Below are 16,997 nucleotides of genomic sequence, written 5' to 3'. Positions count from 1 at the left end.
AGTATGATTGAATCTGAATAAAAGTATTTTTTATGTTTGAATAGTACTTCAAGCTCCTGAGGTTTAATTACCCTCTTTATCAGTGGTGGAAACTGAAGCTTAGAGCACTTATGTGATGTGCCTGTGGCCATATAACTTCCAGGGCACAGTGAAATCCAGTGTTTAAATCCCAAACCAACATCTCTTCCACCATAACATCCACTTCCCATAACTGGAAGATCACCTGTAAAGAGCAGAGTCCCTTAATCCATTTATCAGCAGGCAGTAACAATGGGTTGCTAATATTTTTATGTGAAATGATGATCTTAAAATCTTAGCATAAATATGTTATATTGTTTACTTTTTCTCACTTTTTAAATTGTAGCTCTTCAGAACAAAAAGAAAAATGGCACTCATTCCTTGAAAGGTATTTTGCTAGTGTACATATCTGAATTTTTTAATTTGTAATAAAAGAAGGAATGTCCCTCAAAGCCAGTACCCCCAAACTGTTCCACTTTTTCTTCACAGCAATTACTAGACTATCCTCAAATAAATTCTTACTTGCCTATACCCTGGCTGCTACTATAGAAAATGTTCTCAAGTTGGATATATACTTTTTTGATATTTGAGGAAGTTTTGTTTACAACTGTTACCCTTTTATTCTCTTCAACCTATATATTGGAGCCAATGTTATTCTTGAAACATATACTAAATTCCCACAAACATATGTTAATTATCCTACTGAGAAAATTCAAAGATAGTGCAGCTTCCTACCCTTGAATCCAGGAAGGTGTTGGGTGATTGCATCCAGGAAAGAATGCTTAAGGACTGGATTTTCTTCTCAAATATCACATCACAGGGAAAACTGTTATCTACTGGGGTACATCTCATTTTCCTGAAATATTTTTGCTTATTTTCAAACACATAATTGATCTGGCTGAATCTCTTCATATGCTTTTAAAAATAATATAATAAAGATGAATAATTTTAACAACATATGTTGATTAGAAAATAAGCAACTAGCTCATTCATATTACTATTTGTATCGAATCCTTAGAAACATCAGTCTAATAAAAGAGAAGGACCACTAGAAGAGTGTTGAGCTCCAGGTTTTCACCAAAGACATCCAGCACTCTGTAAGTTTTTTTCAGACCAAAAAGAAAATTTCAAGTTCCTAACTTAGGCATAATGACAGAGAGGGAGGGAGGGAGGGAGAGAGAGAGAGAGAGAGAGAGAGAGAGAGAGAGAGAGAGAGAACTTATCAAGTATCACATGGAATCTTTCCTTAGGAAAGCATTTAGTTACACTTATTTTTGAAGGTCAGTTACATGCACCATGGCTCTCTATTCTTACATACTTATGTATTTCATTAGAATGAGGATTTTCTTGTTTGTAACTCCCATTCTGCAACTTCAGCAAATTCAATATTGTTTTTCTATATGATATGTGATATAGATTTGATATAATGTGTGTATGTGTGTTTGTACTGTACTGGTGTTTGAGTTCAGGGCCTCATGTGTGATAGACAAATGCTTTATGACTAACATAGTTCCCCAGCCAATATAAAATTTTATCAACTATTCCTCTTCCAATTTTTTCTGTTCACCCCAATAGTATTCCCTTTTCCAGGACAGGATCCTCTAGAGTAAGTCGTTGCATATAACAATTATTTCATATGCAGTTTTGATAGGTCTTTCCTTCTTAAAAACATCAAGATTCAATAGAGCCAGCTAAGAGGGATGAAACTTTGAAGGGATCAGCATATGTCTACCTCATCTTTTTTAATACTATTGAGAAAAATCCTGTACCTTCAATAGTACATAGAATTTAATTTCTAAAATTATATTACAGTAGCCAGGATGTTCACAATGATGAGTAAAATATTCTAGATATTTTTATGTTCCTTAGTTCTGTATAGTGGTTCTAAATTGCACAAAATAGTATTGAAGGAGGAAAAGGATAGTACCAAAACATTCTTTCCCAGTCAATAGAAAGCCACAAGATTGTTCTGACCTTTTTAATGCACCAAATGAATTGTGGGAGTGAGAAGAGACTGGATAGTCCTCATGTAAGGAAGCACAGGTTTGTCTCTGCCTGCTTGATTTCAGTGGTGACAAGTGGTTACGTTTAGAATTTCTCATGGAAAACTTCTTGACATTTAAAAAAGTCAACTATAATTAGGTCCAATTTACAAAACAATAAACATTTTGAGTGCACTGGTTTTTGTCTCATAATATGAAGATCTAGATCATCTTATGCATGGCAGCCCATTCAAATGGGAAAAAGTCACATTTCCATATTTGCAAATGTTTTAATAAATATTTTTAAAACTTTATTTGTTGTTGGGTGCTGGTGGCACATGTCTGTAATCTTAGCTACTTGGTAGACTGAGATCAGGAGGACTGCAATTTGAGGACATTGCAGGCATAATGTTAATAAGACCATATTTCGAGCAATAGCTGAACATGGTGACATGTGCTGGTTATCCCAGCTAGGTGAGCAGCTGTGATCAGGATGATTGTTGTTCCAGGCTAGTCTAGGGGGAAAAAAAGTTTTTGAGGGCCCATTTCAACAGAAGAAAAGATCAGCATGGTAGCACATGCCTGTCATCTCAACAATAGCAGAGGCATAAAATGGGAGGATTGCAGTTCACTTGGTCCTGGACAGACATTGAGAACCTATCTCTGAAATAACCAGAACAAAATGGTCTGGAGACATGATTCATGTGGCAGAGTGCCGGTCTAGCAAATGTGAAACCCTGAGTTCAAACCTCAGCATCAAAAAAAAAAAAAAAAAAATCACTTAATTTCTCTTTTTTTTTTTTTTTTACAAAGAGCTTTGACTAGACAAATTTACCCATTTTGTCTACAAGAACACAATCTGGAATAAATGCAAATATTATTGGATTATTATTTTTACTTACCCTGTTCCAACTTTCATGAACACACACTGTCTTGCAAACCATATAAATTAGAAAATGATTAGCATTTCAAAGAGTTTTTTTTTCTCTGTAAAACATTTAATGGTGGAATTTTAAAATTATAAGGGAGACTTTCCTGACATGTTAAAAACTGCAGAATCTTCTAACTAAATTTGAAGCTAAAGCTCAGTTGTACCCTCTAGATATTATAGCATAAAAAATTCTGACTTCTCACAGTTTTGTTGCTCTAAGCCATACTTTTGGGTTCTTAGAAAAAATTTCACAATTCTTAGGCTGTAAGAATGAATGTAATTTAAGACTATTTGTTTATAAAAATCCAATGAATCCTGGCCAGACTTGGTGGATAGCCTGTATTCAGATATTTATAAGCCAGAAATTGGAAGCATTGTGGTTCATGGCTTGGCTGGGTAAAAAAGAAAAAAAAAAAAAAAAAACAGTGAGAGCACTTTCAGAGCCAACTTTCATGTTAGCCAATTAGACCATAATAAAATAAAACACAATGAATTACAAAAGAGTTTCCAATGAATTACAAAAGAGCATAGGTGGGCCTATGGGTGCCCACCTATGCTGTTTGTCTTTTTAACCAGCGTTTTGGTATATAGCTCAGACTGTCCTCAAACTCACAATCCTTTTGCCTCAGCCTTTGGAATGCTGGCTTTCGAGAGAGTGACACTATGTCCAGCCATTGTTTTTCTTCTTTAAACACTGCCTATCAGATGATACAGAACTCACTGTGGATTTATATGTTACAAAATCTACATGCAGAGTATTTTTCTTATTTTATGATAATGTGTTTTGAAATTTAGATGGTTCAGTGGTATCAACTCACAATTCCTTTAATTATTTTCAGATTTTCTAGAAATTGTCTTTCTATTTTTTATAGAGTATATCTGAATGTAATATGTACAAGAAATGATTTAATTCAGTTGAGAATGGGAATGGAGTAAAATGTATGAAAGATTTCATTTTTGATTTTTAGATTATTTTAATAAATATCAAAAATGAAAATCTAACAAACTCTGCAAAGAAACTGCTCTCTCCATTGTGGTTTTTTGAAAATGTCCTTAATAGTCAGGGTTTTTTTTGGATTTTAGTGGAACTGAATACATAACTTGCAAAGGAATAATGCCATAATATCAAAACACAAATTGGGAACACAAGGAAAAGGATTCAGCTCCCCCTTTTGAAACTATTGGCCCATGATTATGGAAGTAACCTCACAGTGCTCAAGACCAGTCCCCATACCCTCTTTGAATACTGAAATTTTCTCTTCCTTAACAAAGATGTTGTATTTCAAATCCTTTATTTGAAAAGAAATGTGTTATGCTGAAATGCTTCCTAGTGACTTTCTGTTATATAAGGGACTGAAAAACATTTATCAAGTGTTTGTGTTCTGCATGTGCTTTATGAAGTCATCACCTGAAAGCAAGCTTTATGTTGAATATGGATAATAATTTGACAATAAGTATGTAATCACATGCTTTGGAATTTTTAATTTATAGCATTTTTCTCATTTATTTTTCATAGCCTGTTGCTGTCACTGCATCAAGTACTGATACAGTGAATGATATTATCAAGAAAACACTTTCAATGCTAGGAATAAGTGTAAGTTACTTACAAGCAATTTTTAAATTGAAAGAAACTTCGATTTTTGAGATGCATAAATTTGTTTTTATGTATACATATACATAAATATCATCATATGACATTTGATTATTATAGATATCAATGTCAAGTGTTGTCCCAACCTCACTTTTAGGAACTGAAGGCAGCTATGAGATAAGATTAGTCTATATATGAGCACTCTTCTTGCATTCTCATTTTAACTTTCATGCCAATTGAAAGTCATAGCATAATGAATTGGGCTATATCTGTAGAAAACTAATAACAAGCATTTTGATTTTATAGATTATAAGTATATACAATAAAACTTGTATGAGATTTGTAATAGAAAGTTCTCACCTCCTTCATTAGAGTGTTCTTTTTGTATCATCTTTTCTGTTTTCTCCTTTCCCATACTTGTTTACTCAGATTCTCACCAGAAGTCACAATCTGAATGTGATGAAACCTACAGTACACGTTTTATTATACATTTTTACATAAAGAATATGTGGCTAGGAGACATGTTCACTGGATATTGGTCCCAAGAATTAGATAGCTGATACCTTTAAATAACTGATAAAGAGAGAAACAAGTTTGGATGAGACCATGGACTTGGGGGCATTTGTGTGTGCACCACTTTCATCCTGTCTCACTTTTAGGTGTCTATTGCTTTATGTTTTGATGGTGCTGGAATGTGCAACTAAGCACTTTTGGTAGAAAAGGTGCACATATTTGAGGATAAGGTTGGAAAAGAGGAGGAAGATATAACTCAGTTTTATTCAATTTAATGACTTGTGGACCAATAGGAAGTGAGAGAAGCATGGGTTAACATGGTTGCTTATATAAAATTCTCATTGTAAAAATTCCTTGATATTGTGACACGATCTCTAAGATTTGTATTTAAATTTGACTGGGTGGTATAATCAAGTCCCTTAGAAACTCAGGGTAGCCAGAATTTGGAATAATACGTAAACCATTTTTATAGGAGTAGAATTTATTAATACATTGAAAAAGAGCTAAATTTATAACTTCTTAGTAAAGCAGACACCTCTGCACTAATTTCTATCTGTAGGATGTAATCTGCATAAAATTAAATCTTGGAAGACAATGAGTAGTTTTAGGGACAGAGTGGAGACAGTCAATTAAAATACAATCCATTTGGTTAATATTTGTGAATTTCCTTTGCTTAACAGCTCAGTACAAATGAAAGAATTTCTATTTTAATAAAGAATTGAGGTTATTTGGTTATGTATGTATGCCTGATGTAAGTGACTTCAACAAAAAATATCCAACACCTGTCTTGTGAGAAAATATGCTTTATGAGGTCTTACTTCCTATTTGCCACGCAGTACTGAGCTGATGTAGCATGCTCATATGTGTACTTTTCACCAATATCTCCACTTGCAACATGTTTATGCTTTAACTCCTCCTTTAGTACTCCAAAATAATTCAAGGGAATGTATGTAAGATAGGTTTTTTTAAGTGGAATTTCAATATTGTTGGCCAATAGTTCTGCTGGCCCATTTCCCAGGTAGAGTTCTTATAAAGCTTCTCTTCCCAGGATAGGGCTGCTCTGACTAAAAATTAACAGCTACTTCCCTCTGACATCTTCTGAAGGTCTCTTGAGCATCTGTCTCTTTTGCCCAGAGTTGGTTAGCTTGCAATGACTTCTAAGTTTTACTTTGCTCAGGTGTAGTCATGGCATGTGTTTGGCTCTCTGAGCAACAAGTTTGTCTGTAGAAGGACATGTGGGGGCAAAACCCAACATTCTCCTCAAACTGTGGAGATATCAGAAGGAAGGACACTGGGGATTAGACTTTCCATCCTTACTGAAGGAGCATGAGCTTGATTTCTTATTCCCTGGGTAACTCAGAAACTGACGGCTTGGTTGCATTGTGGAGAGTAGATCCATGGTCCTTCAAAAGCCAAGAGGCAAGAATCTGGAGCAATCAACTGGAGGCTTGAAAGTACACAGAAATTACTAAAATCAGTACTGTTGAAACTGTGGCCACCACATGCATACAATAGCAATTATACTGAAACAAATTCCTTTCCTTTTTAGAAACACATAATTGTTGAGGAACTGTGTTCTTTAAGAGTCTATTGTCAATGACTTTTTGTGATCCTTAGTTGTTTTGTCTCCCAGGGCTGTGAGAAGGAGTACCTGCTGTCCTTCATTTCTGGAAAGGAAGATGTCCCATTCACACTCATTGGTAAATGTCAAGAAAAATCTAAAATATGATTGATTGGGTTCAAAGTTGTACCTCTTAGTCTAAAAGTATTGATTGTTCTCTGACAATTAAATACCTCTTGTACATTTAAGAAATAATTACCTAGCACTTACTCTATAAAGGTACCTGGAAACATCTCTTTACTCAAAAATTTCTGGTATAGTTGAACAGAAAAATATGAAGCTTTCTTCTGATTTTTCATACAAAAAATGTTTTCTTAAAAAACAAGAACAGAACTATTTTGGCCAAAAAATGTAAATTAAATTGCAAATTCATTGTCCCTATTTATTGTTCCTGTTCAGTAAAAATCCACTGTCCCTTTTTCTACAGACTAGGGAGCCTCTATTTTGTAAGGACCTTCTAAAATTCAGCCAGGATTGTATATCCACATACAAATATTTAACTGACACAAGCTCTATAGTCAGGACTTTTCTCAGCATAAATGGAAAAGGAGATAATCAGGTTCCCAAAGGCTTCCCTGACTGATCATCCTGAATTTATCACTTATTAGGTTGCATTTTCCAGCAGGTCTTTTCATATATACTGATAGCCTACTCATCTTCAAAATAATCATTAGAACAAATTAGCTGGAAACAAAATTCATAGGCCATCAAGTGTGGTTGAAGAAACAAAACCATTCCAGCATAGGAAGGGCCAGACAAATAGTGTATGCTGTAGTGAAAAGGAGATGATTTCTGTGAAAATCATAGAGCACTTTTCTTTTTAATAATGTAGACACTACTATATAATAAAGGACAATGAAATACGTTGGAGAACGATATATTGAAAACATATTTACCTTAATATAACATATTAATTTGATAAGTAACATTGTCTCACTGATAATTTTAAGGATGGGAAAACCTTCACATATGGCTGGCTCTGAAGAACTCTAAGACCCCAGTATTCATCAGAACCCATTATCAGCTTTTCTGAGTCTGTACTTTTGATGTAACCTCAGTTCTCAAGTGTGAGTCAACTGTTGGTCATCCTGATGCCTTGGCTTTATTACATTGATGCCAGAGGCATTTCTTTTATTCTAAAAATCAGAAGTTGTCATATTTCTTGTTCTGAATGCAGCTTCGACTTGTATCTGCCAGATGGAAATGAAAAGCAGGAGGTCACCAAGTAACATCAGTAAAAAATGAGGAATTAATGAATGGAGCTTATATGCTCTTCCTAGATACTGAAATTCAATTCTCATTACAATACCTTTGAGAATTCTTTGTAAAAGAAGTAATTCAAAGGATGAAAGAGCAAAGCAAGTCACTAGCCATGCCGCTCCTGATGACTCTGGGTATGGTTTCCCTCCTTGCAGTGTTTTGCACATTGGTTTTGATTTCTAATACCCTGCAGTCTTTTTCTACTCCCTTTCTGTGAGGAAACACCAGAAATACAGCAGTGGGAGAGAAAGATGAGGAAAACCAGTCCACTACTCAGGAGTAGCCTTGACTTGAGAACTGATGAGGGAAATAAAATATCCTTAGATAAAACTGACATCATGTATAACAAAATGCTAATCTTAGCAATTATTGGCATGTATAGTTCAATTATTAAAGAATATTAGTAGCTAATGTCCATCAATATATTTTCTTACATCTTTATAAGTCTCTGCAATCGGGATGACAGATGTGTAAAATGATGACTACAAGGTTAGAGGAGTCAAGCAAAATGCCTAAGATATCAAAACCTGTGTGACGTCAATGCAGGAACTAGAAGGCCTTAAATAGTCTTAGATGGGAACATAGCAAAAGTCACCATTACACAATGCAGTGCTGAATCTATGCATTCCAAGCAAGGCAAAATATTTGAGTTTTTAAAAATCTCTTTATTAAACTCCTGTGCTTTGTCTCCTGTTTTCTGAATGGTCTCCTCAGTGAGTGTGCATAATTCATTCAGGAAACACAGCCTTCTTCACTCGATAGGCCCCAAGAAAATGATGCTCATATCACCATCCATGAGCTCAGCAAAAGGTAAGATTGATCACAACCATCACCATCAGTTTGAATCAATATTTTAATTTTCTTCACACAGGACATGAGTATCCGTACACTATTAAAATGAACCATCTCAGATATAAGGTGTCTATGCCGCAAGGACCAAGAAAGTTAACCTCTCAGACCTTCCAGGATTCCTTCCAGGAGCAGATGTCCCCAGATCTGGAAGGATATTTTTTTCTTCAGCCAAAGCACCCACCCAAAGGCAAGTAGGGGAACAGTGAGTACCTCCTTCCCATCTCTTAGCTCACACCTCCATTTCTGACCAACGAAATCCATGACACATAAGTATTCTCCCTATGGCAGAAGATGATATATACAGGAACTGAGTACTCACTCAGAATCAGGCTTAGAATGCCTATAAAGACTGAAGTTAAGACCCAAGTCCTGTCTAGGAGGATTTTTTCATTCCTCCTCCCTCAGAGATAATTGCTCTCTTATCTGTTTTCCCAGAGCACTTTAGACAAAGAGTTATGCATGCACACATTTGTGTGTCTCATTACAGGATGGTCTCTGAATTCTGGACTCTCATATCTTACCCACCCCACGTGCCATTATCTGGGATGAGAGTAGTCATGACTGCATGACTTAGACACACTTGGAACTGATTGATGGTCTTGAGCAAAGTATTATGGTTTTACATGGAATCTCTCCTTTATCTGGAGTGCCTTTTAGTCTAGAACTCTACTCCATGGCAAGTTTGCACTCTACAGGTATAATTGTAGAGAACTTTATCAATTCAGGGACTTTTTATTCATCCTTCTTACCAGTTTTTTTCTCTAATGTTACAGTGTTCTCCCACTGATATTTCTTTCTCTGATACAAATATGTTATTAATTTGGGATATATTTTGGCTGGAAAAGAGTTTCTTATTTTGCTGTTGCCAGTGTTATTCTGTAAGCTCACAGATTATAATTTTTACATTTTCTCATACCCTAATTCATTCTGGGACACTTTAAAACAGGTTGCTTTTTCACCCTATATTTTCATGGCACCCACATAAACATTCATTCATAATACGATATTTCCCATCAAATAACATACATCATAAAAAGTCTGACTAAGTTTGAAAATATTTTTGAGAATATATTGGACTCAGTGTTCACTTTGCTTTCAGTCTTTTCTCATAGAATAGCTTGCACATACAGCTTTATATGAAGGGACAGGGCATTATTACTATTATTTTTCAAATTAAGACTAGGTAATAGAATACATTAGGGTAATTTTTGAAATAATAAAATCAGAGAAATCAAGTTAAATACCATAATTTAACTTGTGTATTTACATTCATAGTTATCAAATTTGTACATATTGTCATCCAGGAATATCCTCCAGGATTGAAGAATGTGCGTACTTTCTTCTTATTTACCTTTTGAATTGGTGGGAGTATGTACAACAGATAGAGAGTTAATTTTGATTCAGTTAGAGGCTGCTAACTGAAATGAAGAGAAGTAGAGCTTGTTTTGTTGGGAGATGACTGTTTCCTAGGCTGCCTTAAACTATCTGAGTGAGGGATAAAGTAAACCTCATCAAGAGTGCTATGAATCATGCCTTGTTCTGAGGAGTGCACTAGTCCAATGAGGTATAGATGGTATCATACCTGCAGGTTAAATCAAGGAATTAAATCTAAAGGAGATTTTATTAAATAGTCCAAGTAAGTGGCAGAGTCAGAAACCCACAGTGGCATCTCTGGCATCTCTGTTCCAGCCCCACAATCATTGCCCCTGTGTTTATAGAAAAGCCAAGTGAGCAGTTATTTAAAGATTTGTGGTCAAATGTCAATATTCTTGCAAATCATGGATATCTGTTATCTTTCTAAATGTTTGGTACATGCTATTTATTTAATAAACTATGAATGTGCCATGATTGGGAAAACATTCATAGCTCAGGAGTAGAAACTTTGGACTCAGTTTTGAACACAGACTACCTGGTGAAGTGACCTGAGGCTGACTGAGGATTGACTCAGGCAGGCTGTTTCATTAAGGCTATTCCCTTGATGGGATAGACTTGACCGTGGTTGCATGTTTGGGAAGTAAACAGAAGGAGTTTTGCTTTGAAAGTAGGACATTATAAGACAACTGCAGTTGGATACCAAATAGTTTTCTTTCAAAATGGGATATGGCATGTCAATTCAGTGATCATATTTACCCTCCAGAATCTTGTCCAACTAGGTGTTAATGGTCTGATTATACCATACCATAGACCAGAGACAAATCTGTCTAGGGTACATTCACATGGAAAGAACTAAACTGAGTCTGATCAGGCCACTAGGTCTAACCATCAGTTAACTGGTTTTGATAAAGAAGAATATATTAACACTACAAGGCAATGAACCAATTTCAGAAGGTCGTACAGTTACAGTACAAATGGCTCAGTTCCTCTAGTATGCACTGCACCTAGCACACTAAAAAAGGAAAATGGTGGGAACAAGGTGAAAGGAATGACACATTAAATGCAATAATCTCCCTTCTTCCTCTACTTCAGAGCCAACCACAGATAAAAGAAGATGCCTTTTCATGAATTGTATATCTCATCGGCATTCTAGATCCTGCCACAATATTTCTTAGGAAGCCCCACCACCTGCAAGGACAGGACTACATGTCAGAACTTCTCCCACGGGTATTTATGAGAATAACAGTCCATCATTTACAATTCTGGGGAAAAGAGCTTGTTGTTACATATTATGTTTAAAAGTTTACTGCCCTACAGAAGCAAATTCTGTTCATGATCTAAAGATTTAAGTGAAAAAACTCCTGATAAAAGCCTGAAAGTATTAGGTTTATGGGACATGTGTATCATTTCCCAGAAAGATCCCAAACGGAAGCAAGAATCCCTCACACATGAAAAGGCAAATGAAGTGTCTAAGAAAAATGGACCCTTGCACTTTCAAGACAGGACAGTTTAACAAAGACTGACTTTCTATAAATTTAGTTTGTTTCATCACCTCATATTTTTTAATGCAAGAACATACACCTATTTCAAGGCAAGAACCTACACTTTCATTGGTCACATAGAGAACATGAATTCTCATATCAAATAAGATACATCACAAAAGACCCAGCTGAGTCTCAAAATATAATTTGGAAAGTACAAGACTCAATGGTACTGAATAATTTTCCTCACTGAATTGCAACACATAATAGCTTTGTATCAAGGGACAGAGCATTCTCAATTTTCCCACTGAAGCAAAATACAGAATAATTTGGGCAATTTTACACATAATAAAAATCAGAACAATAAGACAGAATACAATTCAACATGCATATTTACATGCACAGTAATCCAACATTTGCTCATGTTAAGAACATCCATCCTCCAGAATTTAAGAAGGTATTTCTTTTTTCTCACCTTATGAATTGTTTGTGGTGTAAAGTCATGTAGAGAGGAGGCATTGTCTAAAGGCTATTTATTCAATGAATGGTATAAATTACAAATTATGTTTGTAATAAATGAAGACTTTTTTTCAAATACTCCTTTCCTTCACCATTCACCCCTTAAGAAAGGCAGGGACTTGCTTCAGAGAATTTATCATACCAAGGAAATGTAAATTTGATTGCCAGTTATTACAAATTAATTTTCAAGAAAATTACTAACATAGGGCAACAAAATCTCTTCATGGCCTAAAGATTTATGTGAAAACCTCATGATGAAATACTGAAAGCATTAGGGTTATGAGACTTTGGTATGATTTCCTAGATGGATTCCAAACAAAACCAAGAATCAGTCACAAAATAAATAGGTAAATTATGTGTCTAAGAGAAATGCAGCCTTGCACATTCATACAGACTTTTTTTAAACCTCAGAATAGCAGGTGAGCACTGGAGGGGCATCCCCTCTTCTGGCTGACCACTCTGACCTGTCTTTCTTCTCTCCCAGGTGTAGATGCTGACAAACTTGGTGTGGATGACTACAACTCAGAGTCTGGTGTGCTTATTACACACTCTGCCCTGGACTTTGTCTCAGAAGATGAAACGTTGACACCACTGGGGAGACTGGAAAAGTACGCTGCAAGTGAGGATGTACTTAACAGACAAATTGTGGCCCAGAATTTGCTGAACACGTTGAGGGAAGTCAGTGATAATAAAAGACATTGCATTACAGTTTGGGAAATAATTACCCAATTAGCTGATGATCCAGAACCAATTGTGAGAGCAGAGCTGATGGAACAGGTGCCTCAGATTGCATTGTTTTGTCAAGACAACCAGACTTTCATAACAAATGCTTTTTCTAAATACTTACTACCTATTTTGGTTAGATATCTCTCAGATCAGAACAATGTAGTGTGGGGAAAAAGTCAGGAAACTTTGATGGCTTTGCTGGAGGAGGAGTTGATTGAAAGATTTGACTTGGAAACCAAGGTGTGCCCTGTGCTTATGGAGCTGACTGCCCCAGACAGTGATGAATCTGTGAAAGTGGAAGTTCTGCCTATCATGTGCAAGATGGTTCCCATGGTTGGGAAGTGTATTACAAAATGTTTTATCCTCCCCAGATTTTGTGAGATGTGCTGTGATTATGGAATGTTTCATATTCGAAAGGTCTGTGCTGGCAATTTTGGAGACATTTGCAGTGTAGTTGGCCAGCAAGCTACTGAGGAAATGCTGCTGCCCAGGTTTTTCCAGCTGTGTTCAGATAATGAATGGGGAGTCCGCAAGGCTTGTGCTGAATGCTTCACGGCAGTTTCATATGCAACAAGTCAAGAAATCCGATGGGACAAGCTATCAGCAATATTTGTGGACTTGATCAGTGATCCCTCACATCGGGTTCGCCAAGCAGCTTTTCAGTCTCTGGGACCTTTCATATCTACTTTTTTTAATCGATCTAGGTCAGGACAATATTTTGAAGAAGAAAGCAATCTTTCAGAGGATGTGTCAGAAGATAAGTATAGCATAGGAGATCAAGACATCCCTAAGTATGGGCAGATCAGACCAGAGGCTGTTCCTTTGAATCTCAGCATCACTAATTCCAGTTTCAAACTGGGAAACACACTGGAAGATGGTGCTGCTGAAATTTGCCAGAACTGTACAAGTGAAATAAGCATTCCAGTGGATAGCTCTTTACTCTGTACTTTGTCCTCTGAATCTAATCAGGAGGCAAGTAGCAATGAGAAGGATGGAAATCTTAATAACAACCAATCTGCACTCCAACCAAAGGTTGCCACCAGTTCACAAGATTGCACTCTCTTAGGTAAGAAGTTACCCAATTCACTCAATTTCTGGAAGACTCTTAGTTTTGAAATTGATCTAGCTGAAGAATTTGAACAGGACTCTGGGAAGAGTCTTAGCCCAGAGAAATCAGAAGAAGCACCTGAAGTCACCATGCCAGGTTCTCCAAACATCAACATGACTACAAGGAATGAACTGGAAAAGCTGACAGAAAATCTAGAGCCCCACATTGATGGTACAGATGTCAAAGCACAGGTGGAAGAACTGTCAGCTGTGCTGCATGCTTCCAGTTTGGATGCTTATGAGGAGACCTTTCATATGGAAGAGAGGCATGAGCTGCAAGAAGATGTGGGTATAAATGAGCTACCAAATTCTAATGTAAATCTAGATGATTCTGTCCCTTTAATCAGTGATGCTGATGAGAATAAAGACACCACTGCTCACTATGTCCACAGTGATGCAGATGTGAACACCATCAGTGACTTGAACCCTGAGGAAGAGAGGAGGCCTAAAGTGCAAGATGTTGTACCCCAGGCTTTATTAGATCAGTACTTGTCAATGACAGATCCCTCTCTTGCAGAGATGGTTGATACTGAAATTGTTAAGCATTGTGCCTACAGCCTGCCAGGTGTGGCCCTAACACTTGGAAGGAGGAATTGGCACTGTCTGAGAGAGACTTACAAGATTCTGGCATCAAACACACAGTACGAAGTTTGAAGAACTTTGGCATTCTCGATCCACATGCTTGCAATTATCCTTGGAGATGACTTGACAGATGCAGATCTGGTTCCAATTTTTAATGGATTTCTAAAAGATGTTGATGAAGTTAGGATTGGTGTTCTTAAACACTTGTATGACTTTCTGCGTCTTCTTCATATTGACAAAAGAAGAGAATATCTTTATGAACTTCAGGAATTTTTAGTGACAGATAACAGTATAAATTGGCGTTTTCGAGCTGAACTGGCTAAGCAACTGATTTTCCTTCTACAATTGTATAGTCCCAGAGATGTTTATGAGTACTTATGTCCCATCGCTCTGCATCTCTGTGCAGACAAAGTTTCTTCTGTTCGTTCGGTTTCCTACAAGCTAGTCAGCAAGATTGTGATGAAGCTGCACAGACAGACACCTGTGACCTTTGGAATAGATTTCCTCAATGAGCTGGTGGAGAATTTTGGGAGATGCCCCAAGTGGTCTGGTTGGCAAGCCTTTGTCTTCATCTGCCAAACTATCATTGAAGATGACTGCCTCCCCATGGACCAGTTTGCTGTGTATCTGATGCCACATTTGCTGACCTTGGTGAATGACAAGATTCCAAATGTTAGAATGCTACTTGCAAAAACTTTAAGACAAACTCTCCATGAAAAAGAATGCTTCTTAGCCTCTGGCAGCTGTCATCAAGAAGCTGTGGAGCAAGCCATCATGACACTTCAGATGGACCAAGATAGTGATGTCAAGTATTTTGCAAGCAAACATCCTGCCAGTAGCAAAGTCTCTAAAGATGTCATGAGCACAGCTTCCTCAACCTACTAGACAACCTGAACCTTGGGGTTCTTCTGCTTCCATGACAGCTGAGGTTCAATCTCCCCATAAAAGTCTGGAAGAGCTATGGGGGTAGAGGCCTTCTTCCCATTGACTTCTTCCAGGTTCCAGTTGCCTACACCCACTACCAGGGCTTTTAAGAGTCAGGAGAAACTTGAGGACTCTTTAGTCATGCTGTTAAGGTTGTCAGGGTACAAGTTTTCTGATCTAAGTGCAATTTATTAATAAGATGTATAAAGAGAAAGATATATAAACTTTTGATTACTTTCTAGATGTTTATGAATAAATGCAATTTGTGAACAAATGTGAGTTATGACCTGCATGAATGATTTCGTATATAACAGGAAAACTAGATAAACATACTTGTCTTTAAAAATATAGACTTCAATATTATTCCCATGCCTCCATGAGTGATAGTGGATTTTAAAGAGACATATCTTAGAGAGAGTTTTAGTTGTCAATTACCCAGTATTAGATAAAAATAGAACATCTCAACAGATGCCAGTGTGCATAGAGGAGAACCAGGCATAAGCTACATGACCATCTAAGTCTTCAGATGGGAGCCTAGCAATAGTCTTCATTGTACAATGCACTAACACATCTATGCATTCCAAGTAAGGCAGTGCATTTATATTTATTTCTCTATTTTATAAACTCCTATGCTTATGCTTGTACACTTGTTTCCTACAGGGCTCCCCAGTCAGTGGTCATGATGCTCAGGAACATGGCTTTTTTTGTTCACAAAGCTCCGCACATGGTCATACTGAATTAGAATTGATCACATAGTCAATATTTTCCAGAATCTGAAAATCTCAAAGGAAATGGAATGAACCACATTGGAGACACTATGTTCCTTTCACAGGAAATAAGGAAGTCCCCCTTCTTTACCTACCCTCCAAGAGCCCATCCAGGAAACAAAGTTGCTCCCTATATGCAAGACCAACTCATCATGAAGCCAGGGCTTTGAGCCAAAGGAAACAGGAGCAATGACTCCTATCCCCAACTTTGAGTGCCTCCAATGATTTCACACCTCCATACAAGAAGGTCATGACACAGCTATTCTCCATACAGAAGGAGGGTGTAGCATAGGCAGTATTCCAGTACCCATCCAGGATCAGGCTTACAGCAAACTCCTTCTAGGAGGATTTATTTTTTCATTTCTCTGGGGAAACAGTTGTTCTTGGTATGTCCAGAGCACGTTAGGTTTTTAGTTATGCATGTGCACATCTGTGTGTCTCATTAGAGTAGCATCTTTTAAAGTCTGGGATCTCATATGTTCTCTCTCCCAGAGTTTCACCCAGGATCCTGGGCCAGAACAGGACATGCCAAAATGACTAAATGACATAGGCATATTGGAATGGAGGGGCTTGAGTAAAGAGTTATGGTATTGAATGGAATCCATTCTTTGAAATGACATTGAGATTCTATCTGAATTCAGATCTAACTCTAACCCATAGGAAGCTCACTTTCAACATCTGCTTCAGGTTGAACTCTATACTAGAGTCCGAAATTTTCACAGTTGTGGACTTTGTAATCTTCCTTCTTT

The 16,997-nt window shown here is 36.9% G+C and overlaps 1 pseudogene; it reads left to right on the top strand.

The window, feature by feature from the left end:
- Positions 1 to 12,622: 12,622 nt before the first annotated feature.
- LOC141410739 (serine/threonine-protein phosphatase 4 regulatory subunit 1 pseudogene) lies at positions 12,623 to 15,731 on the top strand (annotated as a pseudogene).
- Positions 15,732 to 16,997: the final 1,266 nt, after the last annotated feature.

This window comes from Castor canadensis, chromosome 9 (assembly GCF_047511655.1).
Source record: "Castor canadensis chromosome 9, mCasCan1.hap1v2, whole genome shotgun sequence".
Lineage (NCBI taxonomy): Eukaryota > Metazoa > Chordata > Mammalia > Rodentia > Castoridae > Castor > Castor canadensis.
Note: the sequence above shows the minus strand (reverse complement) of the source record. Positions and strands in the feature narration are given on the sequence as shown.